Source organism: Sus scrofa, chromosome 18 (assembly GCF_054392235.1).
Source record: "Sus scrofa isolate SSC_HxYL_T2T_F1_AM1 chromosome 18, Sscrofa_HxYL_maternal_Yorkshire_Landrace_v2.0, whole genome shotgun sequence".
In the NCBI taxonomy this organism is placed as follows: Eukaryota; Metazoa; Chordata; class Mammalia; order Artiodactyla; family Suidae; genus Sus; species Sus scrofa.
The window spans coordinates 25,395,940-25,416,515 of NC_139400.1; the positions used below are offsets into that span (position 1 = coordinate 25,395,940).

The window sequence follows — 20,576 nt, forward strand, 5'->3', positions numbered from 1 at the left end:
CTTCAGCAAGTTTATTCCTTTATCGGCAGCTCGTTTAAAGGGAGCTAAAGGGGAGCCGGTCAAATCGTTAAGTGAGAATTTAGTGTGGGTTTTTAAAGGCAAACCCAAAAGCTTTTGGTGGGAGACAAGGTTAAATTAAATAAATGAACAAGGCCTGCACAGCCAGCCAGCAGAGCTGATGGCAACAGATAATATTTAAGGACTTCATATTTATAAAGGAGGCTTTAATCTCTGTGCTTTTAATGAGAAGAGTGATTTTGATCCAGTGTCAGGACTCCTGGGTGTCTTCTAGCCGAACCGCTAAGTGACCTTGTGACTGTTTCTCTACCTGTGCCTGCCGCGGGGGTGATGCTCAGGGCAGGAGAAATGCTCTTCCCGAGTGCCCCGGGGCCTGCGGAGGAAGAGGAGGGTGGACGAAGAGGAGATATGGGCACTTCGCATTTGGCCCTGCTAATGGGAGGCAGGTCTCGCCAGGGGGAGAGAACTGCGCGGAACAGACCCAAACCCCATTTGAGTTTTAACCCTCCCCTCTCCCAGGGGCCCTTGACTTCCGGCAGTTCTCATCCCAGGCTGGCTTGGCTTCCCCTCCCCCTTGCCTTGGCTCAACCCTCCAGAGCAGTGCCCACCTGCCCAAAGAGAAGAAGATGCCAGGGGTTAGGGAAGCTATGTGAAGATGGCTCCTGGGAGCTGCTGGCGTGGCGCGCTGCTTGTAATCCTGTTTTCTGGGAGAAGGATTTGAGGTGGCAAAAGAGCACATGATATGCAGCATTTTGAGAGTGGAGTTGAGAGAGACTGTGACAGATGCCTGCTTGTGCCGTTAAAAATTGCAATCCTGCTACATCTGCAAGGTGGCTAGGGACCATCCTTTTTTGAGGGCTCCATACCTGCCCAATCCTGGGCTAAGTACTTTAAACACATTGTGTTCTTTAAAGTGTTTCCAAACTATTTATTTTAAAAACCTGGAGACTTATCAGTAAATTTTTTGAGCACTCCCAACCTATGTACATTTATTTAGGCATAACTTATAGGCTATTGTAATGTATTATGTATGTTGTAATAAATGCACAACTGTATATATTTTTAAAGACAGAAAAATAAATAGACGTTACTATAAAACTCTCTCCCTGCATCCCCATAGCATCTTGGGAATATGCTAAGTGCTTATACTCTGACAGTTTCTGCTCCTCACAGCCTACCTGTCAGGGAGGTGGTACTGTCACTTCATTTTATAGATGAAGAAACTCAGGCTGAGATTGTTTTGGTAATTTTCCCAGAGCTGGGATTGTAACCCGTGGCTTCTGATTCCAGATCTGGGGTCTCTCCATTACTCTGCATTCCCTCCTTCTCCCCTCTTACCCTGACACAGACCCCAGTGAATGGCTCTGCACTCCTCTGACCCACTATTCCTTAATCATCCGCCTCCTCCTCCTCCTTCTTCTTCTATTTTTGCTTTTCAGGGCGGCACCTTCGGCCTATGGAAGTTCCCAGGCTGGGGGTTGTATCTCCCGTTGTGCTATGTGTGTTTCTAAGGGCTTGTACCATTTCTTTCCCTTGCAAAGTTCTACCCACACTGACCCTTTTGTGGTTCCCAAAGCTTGCCTTCTTCTTCTTCTTCATTCCACATCAGGGCCCTTGTCCTGGCTCCTACCTCTTCCCATGTCTGCCCCTGGCTGGTTCCTTCTTGTCCTTCAAGCCTCAGCTTAGATGTTATCATGTCAAGGAAGCCTTTCCTAACCCATGTGTAAAGCCCTGACAACACCATATTCTAATATTATATCTAGAACAAACCACTGCCTGAAAGTATCATGTTCTTTCATTTAACTTGTTCATCCTTGCCTTCATCCACAGGACGTATTGCACAAGAGCAGGGACCTCCTGTCTTGAGTGCCACCTTATCCCCAGAACCTAGAACTTGGCTCGGAGGAGGAGCTCTGCATATATTCCTGTAACAGTTGAATAAAAGAAAAAATATATGGGGAGCTCCTTTTTATCTGTTAGATTGGATGCTGTCTGATTCAATGAATCACAGAACAAAGCCAGTAAGACCTTCAACATTAAAAAAAGAGAACGAATGGATAGGAACTACCTGCTCACATGAGTCCTTGGTTTTATTCCTGGGAAGATTTCCATATTTATGAAGCAGGGATACTAAAGGGCAAAGTGATCAGCAGTTCCATGCCACTGCTGGGTAAATACTGTACCATCATCAAATTTCTCTCATTTAGAATTCTAACTTAGAAGACCATATATTAATGTGGTTATCACCGCTCACCCCGATGAGTCTTATTTTAAAAATATTGTCGCAGCAGAGACACTGTGAATAACAAAAGGAATAGTTATAATTTGAATATGGTGTTAGGATCAGAATCAAGAAGCATTGCTTTCTGAATTGCTGCTCTCCTCTTTAAATCCCCTATTGGCGAATACTTGTATCGTAGCATCCGTAACTTAGTGTTTGCTGCACTTACTTGTTTACTGTATTGTCCCCATTCACCTGAAAGCCCTAAGGTAGGGACCATGCCTGTAACAGCTTTGATCCACAGCACAGTGACATATGGCAGGCACTTCATAAGTGTTTTTTGAATGGATGATCCTAAACATGATATGAGTTACAGAGTATCCCGTGGCATGTTTCACCCGACAATTACAATGAAATTTTGAAAAACTCCTTTCTGTCTCATGAAGATCTGTGCTGCCTGGTCTCTGTCTTTGGAAGAAAAGCTCTGTGACCATCGTTATCACTTCACTCTTCCTTTCATTCTTAAAATGTATCCTTTCTTTCTGCTGTTTTATGCCTGGATAAGCATGACAAATCAGGAAGGGAAATGATGACCAGGCCTGAAAGGTGTTGATGAAATCACTGGAGAGGAAGAGATAGGATGCTTTAGTTTTGTTTACAGAAGAAAATGATGAAGTGTCCATAATACTGTTAATATGGGAGGAAGCATAATTAGGAATGACAAAGGGACAAACTGAAAATTTGAACTTCTTTACAGAGAGGTCCATTTGATGTGCTTGTTTGTTTGCTTGTTTGTTTTTTGCTTTTTAGAGCCACACCCGCAGTATATGGAGGTTCCCAGGCTAGGGGTCTAATCAGAGCTACAGCTGCAGGCCTACACCGCAGCCACAGCAATGCCAGATCCGAGCCTCGTCTGCAACCCACACCACAGCTCATGGTAATGCCGGATCCTTAGCCCACTGAGCGAGGCCAGGGATCGAACCCGCAACCTCATGGTTCCTAGTCAGATTCGTTTCCGCTGTGCCACGACGGGAACTCCACAGAGAGGTGCATTTGATGACGGACTAATTTCCCCCAATGGGAGGATGAGAATGCCATTGTTCAGGTCATTTAAGACAGACCAGGAGGTGACCGAGCAGTCATTATGTATAGTCTTCAAGTGACCGCAGTGTAGTCAGATGTTGGACAAAAGCCTGTGCAGCTCTCAGGTTTACAGTCCATGGGACGAGCTGACACAGGTTGACCTTGAGCCCACTACCTGCAGCTTTGCTGAGACACTAGGATCCCTGGCCTGGTCGCCAGGGCCTTAGTAGCTATAGAAACCTCTGAGGTTAAAGGGGTAGGAATAGAGGAATAACAGGGATCCCCTGATGGAGTAGGAAGGGACTAGGGGAGAGGGAGAGAAAAGCAATCGGGGCACCCCTCCAAAAAGACTGGGGACTTGGGGAGCCAGAAACGGAGGGAGGATGGCATGGAAGCCAAAGGGGGGAAAAAAAATTCAAAGCTCTGGATTGTCTGAGCGTTTAATGAGTGAGTGATAAGGAAAAAGGTTCCATACAGGCCAGCACTGGGCAGAGGATGGGGTGTCTGGTGAATGACGTGTACAGAGCAGAGCAAGGAAGAGGCGGGGTTTAGCTGAGCTCTGTGTCTGCCCACGGCCTGCATCTCACTCTGGGACCTGACTGTCTTTCTGACCAAAGCTTCTAATTTAATTCCATAAACATTTCCTGAGTCAAAGCAAAGTCCACGGCACTGTGAAGGATGTGACAAGGAACACAAAACAACCAAATTCGCAGACCCTATGAGACACCGGAGGTCATTTCACCCCAACCTCAGTCTTTCCCTAAGCATCACCTCCTTCCTGTCTGAACACATCAAGTGGTGGAAAACTTGATCCTACCCAAGAAAGACTATTCTGTCTTTAGAGAGCTCTGTTAGAAAGACATTCTTTATATTGGACCGAAATACCTCTACATAAGATCAATTCTCTTCATTGATCCTCCTTTGATATCTTGAAGTTAGAGAGCTAATTCAACAACTCTTCTCCTTGGTGGCTCTTCGAATATTTGAAACTGTCACATTCCCTGGATTCTTACTTTCCTGAAGCTGGATATCACCAGCTCCTTTGATTGTTCCAAATATAACAGGATTTGAAGTGCCTTCTGGGCTTGGCCGCTCTTAAAGCATGGGGCCTGGGACCATTTGCAGTAATCCAGGCATGGTCTGTCACCTTGCAGTGGAGCCGGGCTGTACTTTGGGACTCCATTCTCTAACAACATAGCTTGCGAGCCCGTTGACTTTGGCAGCCTCGCACCGTTGATTCACATAGATAATTGTCAACTTTAGCTTATACTTTAAAAAAAAAAAAAAATGTGGTCACGTCGCCCTGATCCTGTGTTTGCAAAGTTGTTTTCTATACCCACGTTCAGGACCTTTGTGGCACCCACATTACATTTCATTGTGTCAGAAATGTCCCCATCATTTCAGCATGCAAAACTATATTTGGATTCGGAAAGTCTGTTTTATGTTGCCAGGCTTTGATCGTGCGCTTGTAGCCTGAATGAAACAGGGTCTTCTTGATTCTGCCTTAAGAGCCATCCCAACCTGATGGTAGATCCAAAAGAAATGCAAAATCAACCTTTTCAAAGCATTCAAACCTTATAAAGTTTTATCCTGCTGGTCTCTTGAGGAGCCATCAAAAGAAGGAATTACATCATACGCTCTGAAAGTCTTCCTAAAACCCCCCTCTTTTAGATGACTGATGCTCATGTCCCTGCAGGGTCCCCATCCTCTCGGCCTTCCTCCCACCCATCCTCACCCCCGCCTCCCCTCCCAGGCTGCTGCTCGAGCCTTTCCCCCTCGCTGGATCTTTTTTCTTTCTGGAGAGCTCCATGTATGTTCAAATGTAGGTCAGTTCAGCTTCTCTCACTTTTCCCTTCCTCAGCATGGTGCCCAGATCAACATCAAAATGCCTTATTAACACCAGAAGTGCCCAATGTTAAACCAAGGTTTCTTCCCCCTTAGAGGAGAGAAAGACTGTAAATACTTACATCGAGTATTTTTATTGCTGTCACAGACGAAAGTGATGACAGCTGTCCTCTTCATCGTTATCCACGTTCTTCGTGACACTGTTGGACAGGATTCGTTTGAGAGCAGAGCTCGGATGCAGATCCCCCAAAACCTTCCTCCCTGCTGTATTAAGGAATCGAGAACTGTCTCTGGGGTTTCACCATCCAGTCCGTTGAGCCATCCAGCCCCGCCTCCCCCCTGTTCGAGGGTCTTATTAAAAAGTCTTTGATGACAGGCAGACATTCCTTCTTACATTTCCTTGATGTGAGAACCTCACCACCTTATTGAATTAGGGAACAAGACCAGCCTGGTAGGGTTGGTTCCTGGTAATCCCAGGCCCATTCCTAGTGCTCACCATATCATTTTTTTTTTTCCTTTCCTAAATAATCACGTGTCTGCCCTTTACTGAGCCAGTCTCTGGGCCCAGCGCATTTGTTTGTAGTTTTCAGAGCTTACCTTACTTTCTTCTTTTGCAAAACTGGAATGAAGTTGTCCGGTCTCTAGTCCTTCACCTGCTTCTACCCAGTTCCCGATGAGATCAACAACTCAACTGGGAGCTTTTACTTGCTAACATCTGCATGCCACCTGGCGTCATCATCGGTTTAGCCTGTACCATTTCTGGGTATTCGTGCCCATGGGTTTACTGACCCCAGTGGAAAAGCCTCCTGCCTCTGACTTGGTCTAGAGTTACTTGCTTTAGCATGGAAAGGATGTTCTGGGTCATTCCTGGAATCCCCCTCGAATCAGAGCCAGACAGAAGTCCTCGGGCCAAGTAGGACACTGGCTGGTCTTTAGGAAATGAGAGACGAGCACTTCTCAGGGATGCCAACCCCATGGGCTGCTCTGTGACCTCCTGCCGCCCCCAGAAGAGGAGCAAGATGGAGCAGACAGTGGCAAAGTAGAACAAAGGCAAGCTTGAATATGCTACAGATGGGGTGGAGGAGTGGTTGGCTGGATTTGGGAAGAGAGTGGTGTGATGAAGATGCTTTTAGCAGCAGTATTTTTTTGTTCCTTTTGACTAGCTTTTTTAAAAAAAATGGAGAATGTAATACTTGCACAGGGTAAAATGTCAAAAAGAACAAAAGATATACAATGAAGCAATAAAATATGTATCACCCTGGCTCCCACTCTGAGGCTTCTGGCGGTAAGTGTTTTTCTTCCAAAATGTTCTATATACATATCAAACTATATAGATATGTATGCAGTATTCTCCATATTCAAAAATATGGCCATGTATATACAAGTACCTTTCTGTGTTTTGTTGGGGTTTTTTGAGAGCATAGATTACCCAGATTTACTTCACTTGTTTAAGATAGACACTGTGTTCTACTGCATGGGTACGGGGGGACCATAATTTTAACAGCAGTGCTTTGAGGGGATGAAAATAGAATTGTTGCCAAACCCAAGGTATTAATCTTAAATTTGAAGTGCAGAGAGCAAATTGACAGGTGTTAACAGGTTTCCATCTCAGATTCCTGGGTGACCTGAGAAAAGTCACTTCAACCTCCCTTGCCTCAGTGTGCCTAGCAGGGAAAGGAAGTCACTCTCCTTCTTGAATCTAGCACCAAAAATATGCAACAAATATCCTCAAATGCAGGATTGGGGGAAAACAGCTGCTAGAAAGGGTATGTGTTAACATTTTCTCATCATCTAGAGGTGAGGCATGGGCAGAAGGGAACCCTCACTCTGGCCATAGAGATGGTACATTGGGCTGAGGTGGGTGCTGTGTTTGCTGGGAACCTATGCACAGTCAGCCAGGAGCTGATTTGGCCCATCACTGGCTCTGCCCATTCCTGAGCTGGGAAAGGTTTAGCAGCTGGCTCCCCACGAAACCAAAAGCCCTGGTTTGCAGCGTGTGCTGATCCCCGTGGTGTAAATATTTCCAGCATGGCTGATTTCCGCTGTCAGTATGGTGTCACTGAATGCAGGGTTGGAGACAGATGCACACAGTTGGCTCTCCTGGCTCTTACCTACCACACACCACGGTAGCCTTGGGGCTGTGACCTTGGGGACTCTGTAAGGGACGCCTAGCAATTTGCAAAGCCCACAGACAGGAGTGCTTTGGGACGAAGTTATTTATTTATTTTGCTTTTTAGGGCCGCACCTGCAGCAGATGGAAGTTCCCAGGCTAGAGGTCGAATTGGAGCTGCAGCTGCCGGCCTACACCACAGTCACAACAACTCGGGATCTGTGCCACGTCTGCGACCTGCACCACAGCTCACAGCAACGCCAGATCCCTGACCCCCTGAGCAAGGCCAGGGATTGAATCCGCATCCTTATGGATACTAGTTGGATCCGTTTCCACTGAGCCACAACAGGGAATTCCCATGAAGCCCTTTAAAAACAGAGGTAGGAATGATTTCCCTTTGTGGCTCAGCCATTAACAAACATGGATCCTCATGGACTAGGATCCATGAGGATGCAGGTTTGATCCCTGGCCTCGCTCAGCGGATTAAGGATCCGGCATTGCCGTGAGCTGTGGTGTGGGTCACAGACATGGCTCAGATCCCGCGCTGCTGTGGCTGTGGTGTAGGCTGGCAGCTGTAGCTCCGATTAGACTCCTAGCCTGGGAACCTCCATGTGCCATGAATGCGGCCCTTTAAAAAAAGCAAACAAACAAACAAACAAACAAAACAGAGGAAGGAGATGTTGAGGAGGAAAGAAGCCACCTGGGGTCCGTGCACTATCCCCAGAAACCTGCCGAGGCGCTGTCTGTGGCTTTCTTTCTGCGCTGGCTCAGTAGTAGGCACCCTTCCTATTCCCCCCACTTTCCTCCTACCCCTCGTGGGTGCCGTGGCCCCCAACAACCTTTAGGCACTGCCAGGTCTCCAGAGGCTGCTGGGGGTTAAGGAGATTCCTCAAAGTTGGTGACAGGGCGATGTGAACAAGTCCTCCAGGACGCCGTGGAGGGGAGAGGGGGCTATCCGTTTCCAGTCTCTTCTTGCTGTGCCTTCTGTTAACATGGACCATGGCTCTCCTTGATGCCCTGCGGAAGCGGAAGTCACCCACTGTCCCTTCTGCAGTCCTCTCTTCTTGGTCACCTAAGGCAGCGCTGATGCAGGGGGTGAGAGGACTGGGAGGGCGCCACTACCAGCTGGCGAGGATCGCCAGGGCCGCTTCAGAGGCTGGTTAATCTCAGTCTCTCGGCCGATTGTGCTCAGACCACCTGGCAGTCCTCCTGGAAATGTGTGTTACCAGATTGGATAGTCAACCTATTAGCACAAACCCATCTTCATTACACAGAAAACAACTGAGGCCTTTGTGCTCTTTGTACCCCAATCAGAAGGGCCGAGTGACTCAAGCTACTTGGCAGGTGAACAAGGCAGAGGCAAGATGGAGCCTTCATGGAATTCCCGCTGGGGTGCAGTGGGTTAATGATCTGGTTCGTCTCTGTGCAGGTCCCATCCTAGCCCCGCACAGTGGGTAAGAAGGATGCAGTGTTGCTGAAGCTGTGGCATAGGTCACAGCTATGGCTCGGATTTGATCCCCAGCCTGGTAACTTCCCTGTGTCGCAGGTGTGGCTGGAAAAAAGAAAAGAAAAGAAAATGAACCTTCATGTGGATGCCATGAGTGGCAACTGGTTCTTGGAATTTAGGCATGCTACAGGACCCCATGTCTCCTGGGACTGAACCCCCAAGCAAAGTCACAGAGAAATGTTTACATTTATATTTTCTTGTTGTAGCAAGGTATGGAGCTGTCTGCTCTTTCTGGCCAGTTAAGTCACATCTCACCATCCCCTGCCTCCTCCAACTTCTGCCTCCTGCAGTTGAAAAGACAAGTGTGCTTCCTCATCTGGAAGAGAAGGAAGAATCCTGGAGAGAGGTGGCGGATGAAGGAGATTAAAGACTTGGGCCATGGGAGCTGCTTCAGGGCTGGGATGACCACGGTCCACATAGCGTCTGAATGCGGGGAGGGCCTGGGCATCCTCCCCGCCTTGGCACCAGAGCCCTGTATGTCCTGGGAAGCCACAGCAGAGCGGCAGGGCTGGCCTTGTCTAGCAGTATTGGTGGGTAGAGGCGATGCAGAGGTGTCCTTCCAGCCACTGGCTTGTGGCAGTGGACTGCCACGACAGGATCTGCGCAGAATGATGTAATCGCACTTGTTCCTCAGCACTGCCGCCCTGGGGCGTCTCTGACATCCTGGACGGAGATAGGGAGGTGGCTGTCGGCGAAGGTCAAGTCTGCATGCTCAGGAGAAGGCTAGGAGATGAGACTCAGTGTGAACATCACTGTGTCCTCGGGATCCCACAGGCTGGAGAAGCCTGGGACAGTTGGGGTCTACTAACAATACCCAGCCACCAAGTACTACTGGGAACCCCGGTGACACAGGGATGCTCCTCCCCCACCCTCCTCCAAGGGCAGTCATTTCTCTGCCCCGTCTTTACTCTTTTATGTGCTGGAGTCTTGGAAATAGAACCCTTGGGTTAGCGGCTGACTTAATCCCTTAGGAAACAGGAATGAATAAGTTTGTTTCAATGGACTGAGAATCTTGAGAGCAGCTGTGGATACCTTGAAATGGCCCCTTTCAGGAGGATGCAGAATGAAGCCTGCTGGGGTGAGTGGTGGACATCTGTGACACACCTGGACATCAGGGATCAGTGGGGGAGTTGGGGCCTTCCTTTCCCTTGGGAGCCCTGGCCTCCAGTCTCCAGCACAGCATCACCCCAGAAGGCTCTTCCTCCCAGTCTCTGCGAAGAGTTGGGATAATGTTGCTATTTTCACTGTCCTGCAGGTGGCGCCACAATTTAGGTTTTTAAGCCGCTGTCTGCGGCGGTTTTTCATCAAGCGCACCGCGCACCGTCTGAAACCCAGCCATGGGGCCAGCTATTGGGGGAAAAAATTTCTCAATAGCACCACCAGGCTCTGGTGATTTATTTAACGAGCAAATCTGGCTTTTATCAACTTAAATAGCAGTTCTGTTCCTAGACGAATAAAATGGTGGTAGCTAAGTGAAGGGAAACGTAAGGATTTCTTCTCCCCTCTCCTATTAAATCTGCCCTTTTATTCAGCCTGAGAGATGAGCCTGTGCTCTTCTCCTCAAACCCCGCAATAAACCACAACCAAGTTGCCACAAAAATAGCCTCCTGAGAAAACAGGACTTTATGCGGCCATATGCCATTTAGCTTCTCCCTCTTGTGGCGGTAAGCCAGGCAATGACCTCCTGTGGCAGGAGGGGGTGACTTCCAGACCTCCTGTGGCAGGAGAAAGCTCTTGGCCCCTCCCAGCTGGCAGGGGGAAGGGGCCACGTGGGAGAAGGGAGGGTTTGTACCTCATGCAAAAACCCACTTTGAAGGACAACAGAGGCTGCCTGTCCCAGTGTGTGTGCGCACAGAGGCGGGGCAGGACAACGGAGGACCTTCCGGCCCCCACTGTGGTGCTGTTGAAAAAGAGGCGTGTTCTTCCGAAACGCCAGAGCCAACCCTTGTGTGTGCTGCCCTCACCTCAGCTCCCAAGTGCATGAGTAGATAGTGTCTTCCTTGAACGTCACTATCTCCAAGGGGTAAAAATGGGGCAGGTGAGAAGACAAAGAGTCCTCGAGAAGGTCTGATCTACCCCAGCTTGCAGAGTAGGTGGGGGACAGAGCCAGGGCGAGGACCCAGGTCTTCTAACTTCCGGGCTAGCGCCCCACTCATCCCAACCCATCTCCGGCCTCGAGAGAGCAAATCCAAGGGCCCATCATCATTTAGAACAAAATCACGTCGCACGCTGTTGCTAGTTTGACCCTTTGTGTTCTTCCTTCCAAGGACATTGTAACTGCACACCTGTCACCTGGGTCGTTCAATGGAAGAGGAAGGAAGGAAAAGACCATTGGTCATGGGGCCCCACTGACAACAGGAGAATGGGCTGGAGCCCCTCGCCTGCCCCTTGTTGGGCAGCTGTTTGCCTCACTTCTTCTCTGTCATTTGCCTGTTATTCCTCTTCAGGCACCACATGGCGTTCATTTCTCTGAATGAAAATAAATGATGCCACACACGAGGCAGGAGATAAAAAATAATAAATACCTTTTTTTTCTTTTACTACCTCTTACAAAAAAGGTCTTTGATTTCCTAACCATCCATCCCAAATTGGACGTGGGGCTTACCAGCAATATTCACTCACTCACACACACACACACACACACACACACACACACACACGTGCATGTGCACACACAAGCTATAAGCAAAAAAATCAAGTTGTATTAAAAATACATGCTAGATGGCTGAGAATGGAAGCCGAGCTGTTTTTCTCACTCCCCCCCTCCCTTTCAGCATTTTTATGGCATCCCCTGAAAGCTGAGTGGCAAAGAGACATTTGAAAGGATCCCTCCCCCCCTCCCGCTTTTATAGAACCATATTCCATAAGTAAGCCATTAGGGTTCTCTGTGGGCCTGCACGGGCTGTAGCCCTGGGGAAAGGCCTGTGATGGGCCCAGGGTACAATTTTAGAGAGGATACCTCGCCGTGGGCCCTGGACCAGAGTGAGGACAGCCTGACAGGAGGAAGCCTGCGTGTGAGCGACTCCTAAAATCCAGTGGCCTCCTGGACGCCTGGCTTGTCTCTCCCTAGTCTCAGCCCTGCCTGGAGAGACACTTGGCCCTGGGCGTCCTCAAATCCAGATGGAGGTCCAAGAAGCAGCACCCTTGAGTTACTTTGTTATGTTTCTCTGGACTTCGGAAACTAACCTGATAGCATGGGCTTTATCTAGAGTCTGGGATCCAGGGCGTCTGAGAAGAGAGGAGCCAGACCCGTGTATTAACTCAAGCTAATAAGATAACTCCCTGCTGTTCTCTGGGCCCTGCGATGCTCAGCGGAGGACCAGAGGCTCTCAGGGCTCCACTCTGTCTCCTGGACACCCTTTCACCAAACAACCCAACGTCTGGTTTCCACTGCACTCTGGCCTGACTCTGCCTTCTGATCCAGGCAGCCACCTCACCAGAGCAAAGCTTCAGCGAGGTGGCCCCTCTGGGCGGGCCAGGCCTGACCTGAGGGCACCGCCCGCCCTGGGGCCTGTAGAGCCCGTGAGCTTGCCGCTGGTTTCAGTTTCCCCGGTTTATAACTCTGATCTCCGTGGAAAGAGAACCCCTACAGGAAGGTGGAGAAATGCGTGCTCTGTCAGTCCTCTCCACCTAACGGGAAGGTTCCGTGAAGATGTGTTGCTGGGAGGGACCGTGATGGGCGGGAAGTTGCCGGCTGTGGGGAAAAGGGAAGTTGAAGACCAGGCCTGAGGGAGGAAGCCTTGGGCTCCTTTAGAGGGTCATCCTTGCCCATTGCCCACGTGAGGAGGTCCTTGGTGGGCACAAGGGATGGTGCCACTTTTGGGGGACTGTGCTGTTGGGGGGTGAGGAAGGTGTCCGGGGCTGTAAGTGTGAGGATCCGTCCCTTCACTGTCTCTTGGCGGCCGGGGTGTGATCCTGGGAGGATGAGGCAGAGGTTTCAGAGGTTGTGCTGCCCACTCGCCACCCTCACATATTCGTGATCTGCCAGGCCGCTGTCTAAACCGGAGCAGCACTGTCCTCTCTTCCTTGGACTTCGGAAGCTGCCCTGACATTGGCATTGTCTGTTTTTGCTGTAGTCTAGGGTCTGGGGTTTTCAAGATGAGACGAGTCAGGTCGGCTTCTTAATAATATGAACGCTGGATAAGTCAGGTTACCAGGCGAGCTCTAGGGCCCTCGTCCACCCAGGCTCTCTCACCCAGGCCTCCAGTCCTCAGGTCCCGGTGAGGGGTGCTGGGGCGCGGGCCCGATCGGGCACGGGTGCCTGTGCCGGTTTCCGCCTCTGGGCGCATGGGGGTCCCTCCGGCCGTCAGCGGCCACCTCGGCACCTTCCGAGGCGGCTGAGTGTGCCTCATCCTCAGTGCGCGCCCGGCGCCAGTGTCACCAGTACGCGTCCCTCTGCCCCACATCGCCGCCGGCAGGGTCGCTCGGTGCCGGCCGTGGGGACCAGGCTGGTGTCCGCAAACGTGGGAGCGGGGAGCGCGGGCCGGCCGGGCCGGGCGGGCGCGGGGTGCGGGGAGGCGCCCCCTACCCCCTCTGCCGGCCGCTCTCGGGCGGTCTAGCTGTCAGCCGAGCTCCGAGCCAGCCAGCGCGAGCCAGGGAGGGAGCGGCGGCGGGCGGCGGGCGGCGGGGAGGGGCGGGGGCGAGGCGAGGGAGGGAGGCAGGGAAGCGGGGAGGGCGGGAGGGAGGAGAGGAGGACCCAGAGAGCGCCAGGCAGCTGGAGTTTTTGCAGCGCTTGGCCGGGCTTCAATGCACAGCAGCAGCGAGCCGCGGCGGCAGCAGGCAGCCCGGGAGCTCCGGCGGCGGCCGAGCCAGAGGCGGCCCTGCTCCCTGCCCCCTGCAAACTTTGCTAGCAGCCCGCCCGGGGGGCCGGGGGCGCGCCCGGGAGGCCCGGCTCGGCCCGCGGCCGCGCTCTTCGCCGCCGCAGCGCCTGCGGCCGCCGCCGCCCCGCGGCTCCCCGGGGAGCAGCCGGCGGCTCCCGCGGCCCCCCAGCCCCGGCCCCTCGGCCCGGCCCGGCCGGTCCCTCGGCGGGGGCCGGGGCAGCCGCGGCGCGGCCGGCCGCGGGTGGCCGGGGGGCGGCCGCCTCTGCCCAGGGAGGCGCGCGGAGGCGCCTAGAGCGCTCCCCGGCGGGTCCCCCGCGCACTCGCCGCGCCCGGGCAGCTGCCCGACCGGGCGAGCATGGGCGGCGCGGAGTGACGCCGCCGTGCCCGCTTGGCATCAAGGACATTCAGCCCGCGGGGGTGGGGACGAAGGGGGGCGGCCCCGCGTCGCCACCGCAGCCCCCGAGAGCAGCCGCTGCTGCTCGGGCTCCGGGGCTAGGTGGGCAAAGGGGTGCTTGGAAGCGAGCTGCATTGCCCGACCTTTTTGTTGGACATTCCGCCCACCTTGGACGCCGCCAGAGGAGCTGTCAAGCCCCGCGGGCTCTGATTTCGCCCTCCGCTCTCCTGGCCTCCCCCCGGGTTCCCCGTGCCTCGGTGGAGTATTCGCGTTCGGGGCTGGGGCTGGAGGAGGCAGCCACACGCGCGCACACGCACACGTTCAGAGGAGGGCCAGAGGCAGCGGCACCGGCACCATCCGCAGTGTCAATGCGGCGCTCCCGCTGAAGCAGGCAAAGCGGCCCTTGCAGGTAAGGAGCCGGGCGGGCAGGCGAGGGCAGCGCGGGCGGAGATACCGGCTCGGTCCAAAGTCCTCGGCTGCCCCGGAGCCAGCCCGCTGCACGCACGTACACACATACGCGCGCACACACACACACACAGGCACACGGGCACACGCCGCGCACACGCACCTGCCCACGTCGCACCTGGACACCCGCGTAGGTGCCGCGCGGCCGGAGCAGGTATTTCCCATGTTCCTTCTCCTCTGATGCTCCCAGACTCAGACTTCTCCTACCCAGCACTTTCGGGGTGGGATTCTGTGTATTACTGTCTCTCCCTCCCACCCCGCTAGGCTGAGCCACCGATTTTTCAGTTCCCAGCCCCTGGCATCCCTAGCTGGTTGCAAAATCCGGAGAAGTAATGGTCTTGGGAGACCCGCCCAGTGTGATCTCTACTCCGTGGTCTCTGCGCACCCTGGCATTTTAATGGGAGACAGACTGACAGAGAGTCAGACAGACCTTTGGAGAGCGTGGTGGCCCAGAGCGCGGGGAGGAGGCCACAGAGGCGGATGGGGCTGCAGTTCTGTAGGGCGGTGCATATGGAACAGACACTGCGTTTCCCCAGTAAGAGGCAGCACAAACGCCTTTCTGAAGCATGGCACTGCTTTCCCGGGAATGCGCCGGGATTTCAGGCAGGCAGGAAGGGCAGCATCGCTTTGGGTGTGTTGCTTGTCTAGGGCGAGTGTGTGGGTTCGGATCCTTCATAAAAGGTCTGCCCTGCTCATCTCTCTGCTCTATGAGCAATAGCAAGCCTGCATACACTGGGGTCTCCCTAGCCTTCCCCCAGCACTGTTAGGGAAAGCACGGCGGCGCTGCTTCTCCCTCTGTGCCTGAGCCTAACACCTGCCACATGCCTTTGAGGTGTGTGTCTGAGAAATAGAACTAGAAGGGGGAATGGCGGGGGGTCAGTGCAGGAAGGGAGAAGGGTCCTCCCACTCCTGACCGCCTGGGCAGTGCCCACCCTTCAAGGAAGCCAGGCATTCTTGGGTCTGGCAGCAGCTCCCAGAGCCGGGTGCCTCCTGACCTGTAGAGTCACTCTCCAGAAGCCTGTGGTTCAAGGTTCTGTTTCCCTAAAGCTTGTCCTTTGCCTTTCTCCTGGGGTTGGAGTTTCACAGACTGCTCATTTTAGAACTTTTTCTGGGGGAGGTCAAGGGGGGGAGCGGGGAGTGGTGGTTGGGTTCCAAAAGGGCTTTTTCACACTTCCCGTTTGGGAGTCAAAGACCAGCTCACTCAGGGCTCAGTTGCAGGGAGAAGAATGTGCGCTCTCAGATACAACATTATCTTGGAGTTGAATATAGATGTAGCAGGGTTCTGTGTTTCTATAACCGTCCCTTTTGGCATAGCTTGTTGGGCAACTTGGCAAGAAATGGAATGAGTTTGTACTCTATACAAGATCATGTATTCAGAGTGTCCTACAAACCCACCAGTGGGAAAAAATATGTTGGGAGTTTTCCAGAACATTAGGGGAAAGGAAGCAACATTCTTTCGAACAAGTGGGCCTCAGTGCTGGGCACAGGGTTTGGTTGCTTCTGTAAATCCTGAAGATGGGTGCTGAGCTGAAGGGCCCTGTCCTCTGCTCTCTTCAGACTTTTTTCAGCTCCCGCAAAGGACTCTGGCTAGGCTGGGGAGGAGAGGGGCAAGCACCCCAGAAGGAGGTGGCATTCCTGCTGTGTGCTCTGAGCTGCCCTTTGATTGACTGCGAAGGGGAGATGGAATAGAGCAACGCTCTCACAAGGGGGAGACTCCTGTCTGGGGGAAGAGACATTCTTGTAAGAATGGTGGGTGTGTTGCACACACACCCAGATACACTCACGCCTTCTCCAAGAGCCTAGTTATTACCTGGGCAGCACGGCCAAGCACGTGTGACACTGGTTGACAACGGGACCCGCCTCTGCTTTCCGGGCTGTGGCAGCACCGACACGTTTCCCGCGCATGCCCTTTGGGTGCATGGACAGGGAGGTCCCCCGTATGCGTAGCGTAGCACATGGCTTTCTACAGAAATAGTGAACTCCAGCGACAGTGGGTGGCTCCCAGGTACACATCCCCTCGTGGGACCTTGAAGGGGCCAAGTGGTGGGGTCCAGAGCTTCCTGAAATGTTGCTGTGTCTCCCAAGTAGGCCTGTGCTCCTTCCTCTGCTTCCTTTCCTCCCCTCTTCCTTTCTCAGATATTTGCAAGCCTCAGGCTCCATCATAGTCACGCTAAGCCAGCAGTCATTATGCGGGTGATAAGCTAAACATTTTTTAACGTGGGTTCAAAAAAATCCCCACACTTTCCGAACTTAGTGTGAGGTACCAATTTGGTTTCTAGGACAAAGCAGGCATTAATTAACATCTGTGTGGAGCTGGCTGTACATCTCATTTTTTCCTGGCTCGCTTGCCCAGCCCTGGAGCATGTCACGTTGTCACTCTCATTCTCCACCACTCCTCTGTGGCCTTCCTTTCAAGTTCTCTGGGGTCTTCCTCGCTCGACAGGGAGTCGCACTCGAAAAACCCCAACCGTGAATGCTTCTTTTGGGGGCAGATCCTCGCCGCCGCCCGGCTGTGGTCTGGGCGGCTCTGCTGCGAGCACGCGGCGCGGGTTGCCCATGAACTGTTCCTTCTTGCTGGATCCGGTCCTCCCGGCCTCGCCTCTGTCCGGCCAGCACTTCATTCTGGATGCCCCCCGACCCTCTGCAAACATTTCCAGAGGAATCCGAGGCCTCCAACTTGTTTCCTTTCTCCTCCTCTGCCCCCTCTCCCTCGCCCCGCTGCCGCTGCTCCCTGCTCCCTGCAGACGGAAATCTGCACGGCAGAGTCTGCCTACACTTGGCCTCCTGATCCTTTTCATCACAATGAGGGCTGATGGGAATGAAGTGGGGGCTTTCGAGGGAGGCAGCCGTCCTGCAGCGGTGGGCGAGCTACGGGGGCGGGGAAATTACCGGCTCTTAGCTCCTAGTTATCACCGGGCTTTGATGCAAAGAAATCGCCGCCAATCTCTCTCCTCCTAGCCAGCTAGGGGGCATTTTTCAGTCGTTTTCTCCCCATCCTCACCCAGAGAAGGCACTGCACAGACAATGCCACCTCACCTTGGAGACCTGTTGGGTGGCTCAGCCAGGGACAGCGATAGCACGGCAGCCCTACAGGAAACCGGCCAGGGATCCAGGCTGTGATGAGTCTGTGCAACAGATGTGCCAGTCTTTCTAGGCTCTGCTCTCCTCTCTTCATTCGTGTCCAGCGCTACCCAAGGTGAAACCAGCCCAGACCCTCCAGCCCTTGAGCAGGGCTCTTTTGCTCCCTTTGACACCCCCTTCTACCCCCCCACCCCCAATTCCTCCCATCCCCCCTGCTAATCCACCTCTTGGCTTTGGGCACACATCCGCCAGCCCCGTCGCCCTCAAATTTGTGGCACTCCAAGAAATCAATACGACATGAATTTAATGACAGCTGGATGATTAAGTGTTATTTATATTTAAGAGCGGCATTTTGAAAAGACGGCGCACTAATAAATCAAACGGCTGTTTGGGAGATGCACATGATTAGGGTAATTGCCCTATGGGTTCTATTGAGCAAGACTTGGTCCACATGGAGCCCTGTAGAGGCTTTGTCTGTAAGTAGCTGTGAACCCACTGCTCCCTACCCTGCACCCCCCCCCCGACTGCTGCCTCCCTTCATCAGGACTTGACCCCCTCTTCCTTCCTCCCTCCTCCCTGCCCAGGCTGCAGCCTTCCAGTTGTGGCAGGAACGTGGAGTCGGCCGGGAGACGGAAGGGGGCTCTGCTGCTAAGTGGTAAGAGATGGATCTTAAAAGCGGAGGCAGGCAGGGGGTCGTCACTGCTAGAGCAGAGACTTCGCTCCAGGAGAAGGCTGCTTCCCTCCCTGATAGGAAGCAGTTTGGAAGAAAAGCGCCCTGAGTCCCATTGTGAGCCTGTGTGAGCCCCAGGCTCCTGTGCATGTGATGAGGTGGCATCAGGCTCCCCAGGGAAGCGGCTGGGAGGACATTAGTATGTCCTTGTGAAAATAATGGACCGGGAAATAATAATGATTAACGATGGCCATGGCGGTTCACACTGAGTGAGTGCTCCCTTGGCTGTGGCATCACGGAAGAGTGTGTGCAGGTTGGCCATTTCCTCCAGAGGGGCAGTCACTGTCACCATCCCCACCTCTTCCATGAGGAGACTGAGATGGGGGAGATCTCGCAGCTCAAAGGGGGCGGTGCCAGACCGACCCCCACCCCCACCCCTGTCCTGGTTCCTGTGCTGTTTGCATCCATAGCAAGCCTGTGGGAGGTGTGTGGGAGAGTATGCTGGGCCCAACTTTATCTGGTTTCTCCCCTGGACCACCTCTGTGACCTCAGGCAAATCTAATCATGCTTTAAGCCTTGACTTTCCCATTTGTCAAATGAGGCTGAGCCTTACCCTTGACTGTGGTTGGGTGTGAAATTTCAAGGGTCATTCTAGCAGAGAGCTCAGTTCCTGAGGGTGACTCGTGCCTCGCCTGGCAGCTCCCAACTCATCCTGGGAAAAAAATGGAGGCGTGAACTCGTGCAGCCCTGATCTCTGCCTTTGATTCTCTGAGGCTCTGAGTCTTGTGCTGGTAGGAATCTAGCTCTCCCAGTGGCTGCTTCAAGGCTGCTGGCGTTGAGGAAATGACGCTCTTTCATTGAACCCTTCAAATCACCCTGTAAAGTGGGGATCGTTTATTCTCCTTCTGATGGTCTGGGAACTCTGATGGCGTGAATGCCCAAGGCCCCAGGCTGCAACCTGGTGCATAGTCTTTACACTCTTGGGGGAAGATGCTCCCTGTAGGTGCTGATCCTTGCTCACTCATTCACCGACTAGCCCTAGGGTTGCAGATTTTGGAAGCCAGAGGCAGGGAAGGAATCTTTGCTCGTGAGTGTCATGCGGTGCTGGGGGCCTGGACCATATGGCGTTGAAGTAGAGATGCATTGGAAATTGGGACAAATGGGCTCTTTCGGGGGAAGGTCATTGTGCAGACCTAGTGTAAGTGTCGCCCTTGGGCGTTACATCCGGGTTCTGAGAGGTGTGGGCAGTGAGGCCCTAGTGGAGCCATGCACCTGGCTGGGTGCTGGCCTGCCCCAAAGTCAGGCCTCAACTGCCGGACTCAGTCTCTCTGGCCTGAACATTTTGGGGACCATCCACAAGTGATCCTCTTGTGGTTAGTTTGTATTTTTTTTTCTCCAAAAGACAGACTTTTATTCTATACATTACTTATTGACTTCTCTGCACTGAAGCGAGTGAAGCTTCCGCCAGACTCGAGGCGGCTGGAAGGACACACTTGGACTTCCTCGCCTCCCCTCGGGGCAGCGTCAGGAGTGGCGGCCATCCCTGGCCCGCGAGGACCCATGGCCGCAGGTGTCGGTGAGACCTCAGGCATCCTCGAGCCGCCGGCCGAGCTTGGCTGTCCCCCGCCCTCTCGACGGCGCCTTCCCCATCAACCAGGATTCGCAACGGCAAATTGGATTTTGGTATGTTTTGTCACTCCAACACAAAACAGATCACTAGCTAAGAGGATATCGTCTCCGCAGTCGATGTGCTGAACACAGACGAGCTGAATCAATCCCCGAGGTCTTCCAGGGAAGCGGATTTTCCCTGGGAAGCACGAGGAGAGGAGCCGTGGCGGAAGAGGTCAGTGGCAGTATAGATGGGGAAACCGTAGCTGCCCAAAGGCTCCCCTGGTCTTAACTTGTGGTCAGATTCCCATTTGACATTGAATTTGTCTGCCCGGCTGTGTTCCCGTCTGGGTAGTGTGGGGTCAGGAGCCAGAGGACGAACACACCACTCCTTGGCTTTGGCCCAGTGGTCAAGAGGCGAGACGGGAAGCCGAGTGAGGGGCACGAGTGTCCCTCTGGTGGAGGGAACGGACGACGAGAGGAGGGCCTGGCGGGGCGGCAGCTCCCAGGATGTGCCATGGAAACAGCCCGCGTGGAATATCAGCTCACTTGGCAGAGGTGGTTAGAGTGGATTTTTCTTCCTCTCCATCTCAGACCTGCTTCGTGAAGGTAACACCTAAAATAGAGCAGCATCTCACAGAGCATATTCTGTGAAGAGGTGTTACCCCGACGCAAAGTTTCTACCGCTGAGAAGTTTGAGAAACCCTGAGTGTACAGCAAATCAGGAGAGGGTCTTTGTTGCAGGACTTCTCAG

The 20,576-nt window shown here is 53.2% G+C and overlaps 1 protein-coding gene across 4 annotated transcripts in view; it reads left to right on the top strand.

The window, feature by feature from the left end:
• PLXNA4 (plexin A4) overlaps positions 1–20,576 on the top strand; it is a 628,886-nt gene that overhangs the window by 152,622 nt on the left and 455,688 nt on the right. The window contains exon 1 of one of the 4 annotated variants that reach the window (XM_021078937.2): positions 14,258–14,407. The exons of 2 other annotated variants lie outside the window; for them this stretch is intronic. The gene's annotated coding sequence lies outside the window, so the exon portion shown is untranslated. Of the gene's footprint in view, positions 1–14,257; positions 14,408–18,178; positions 18,200–20,576 lie in introns of those variants that run through there. One more of the 4 variants, XM_085005419.1, reaches the window with a different exon arrangement.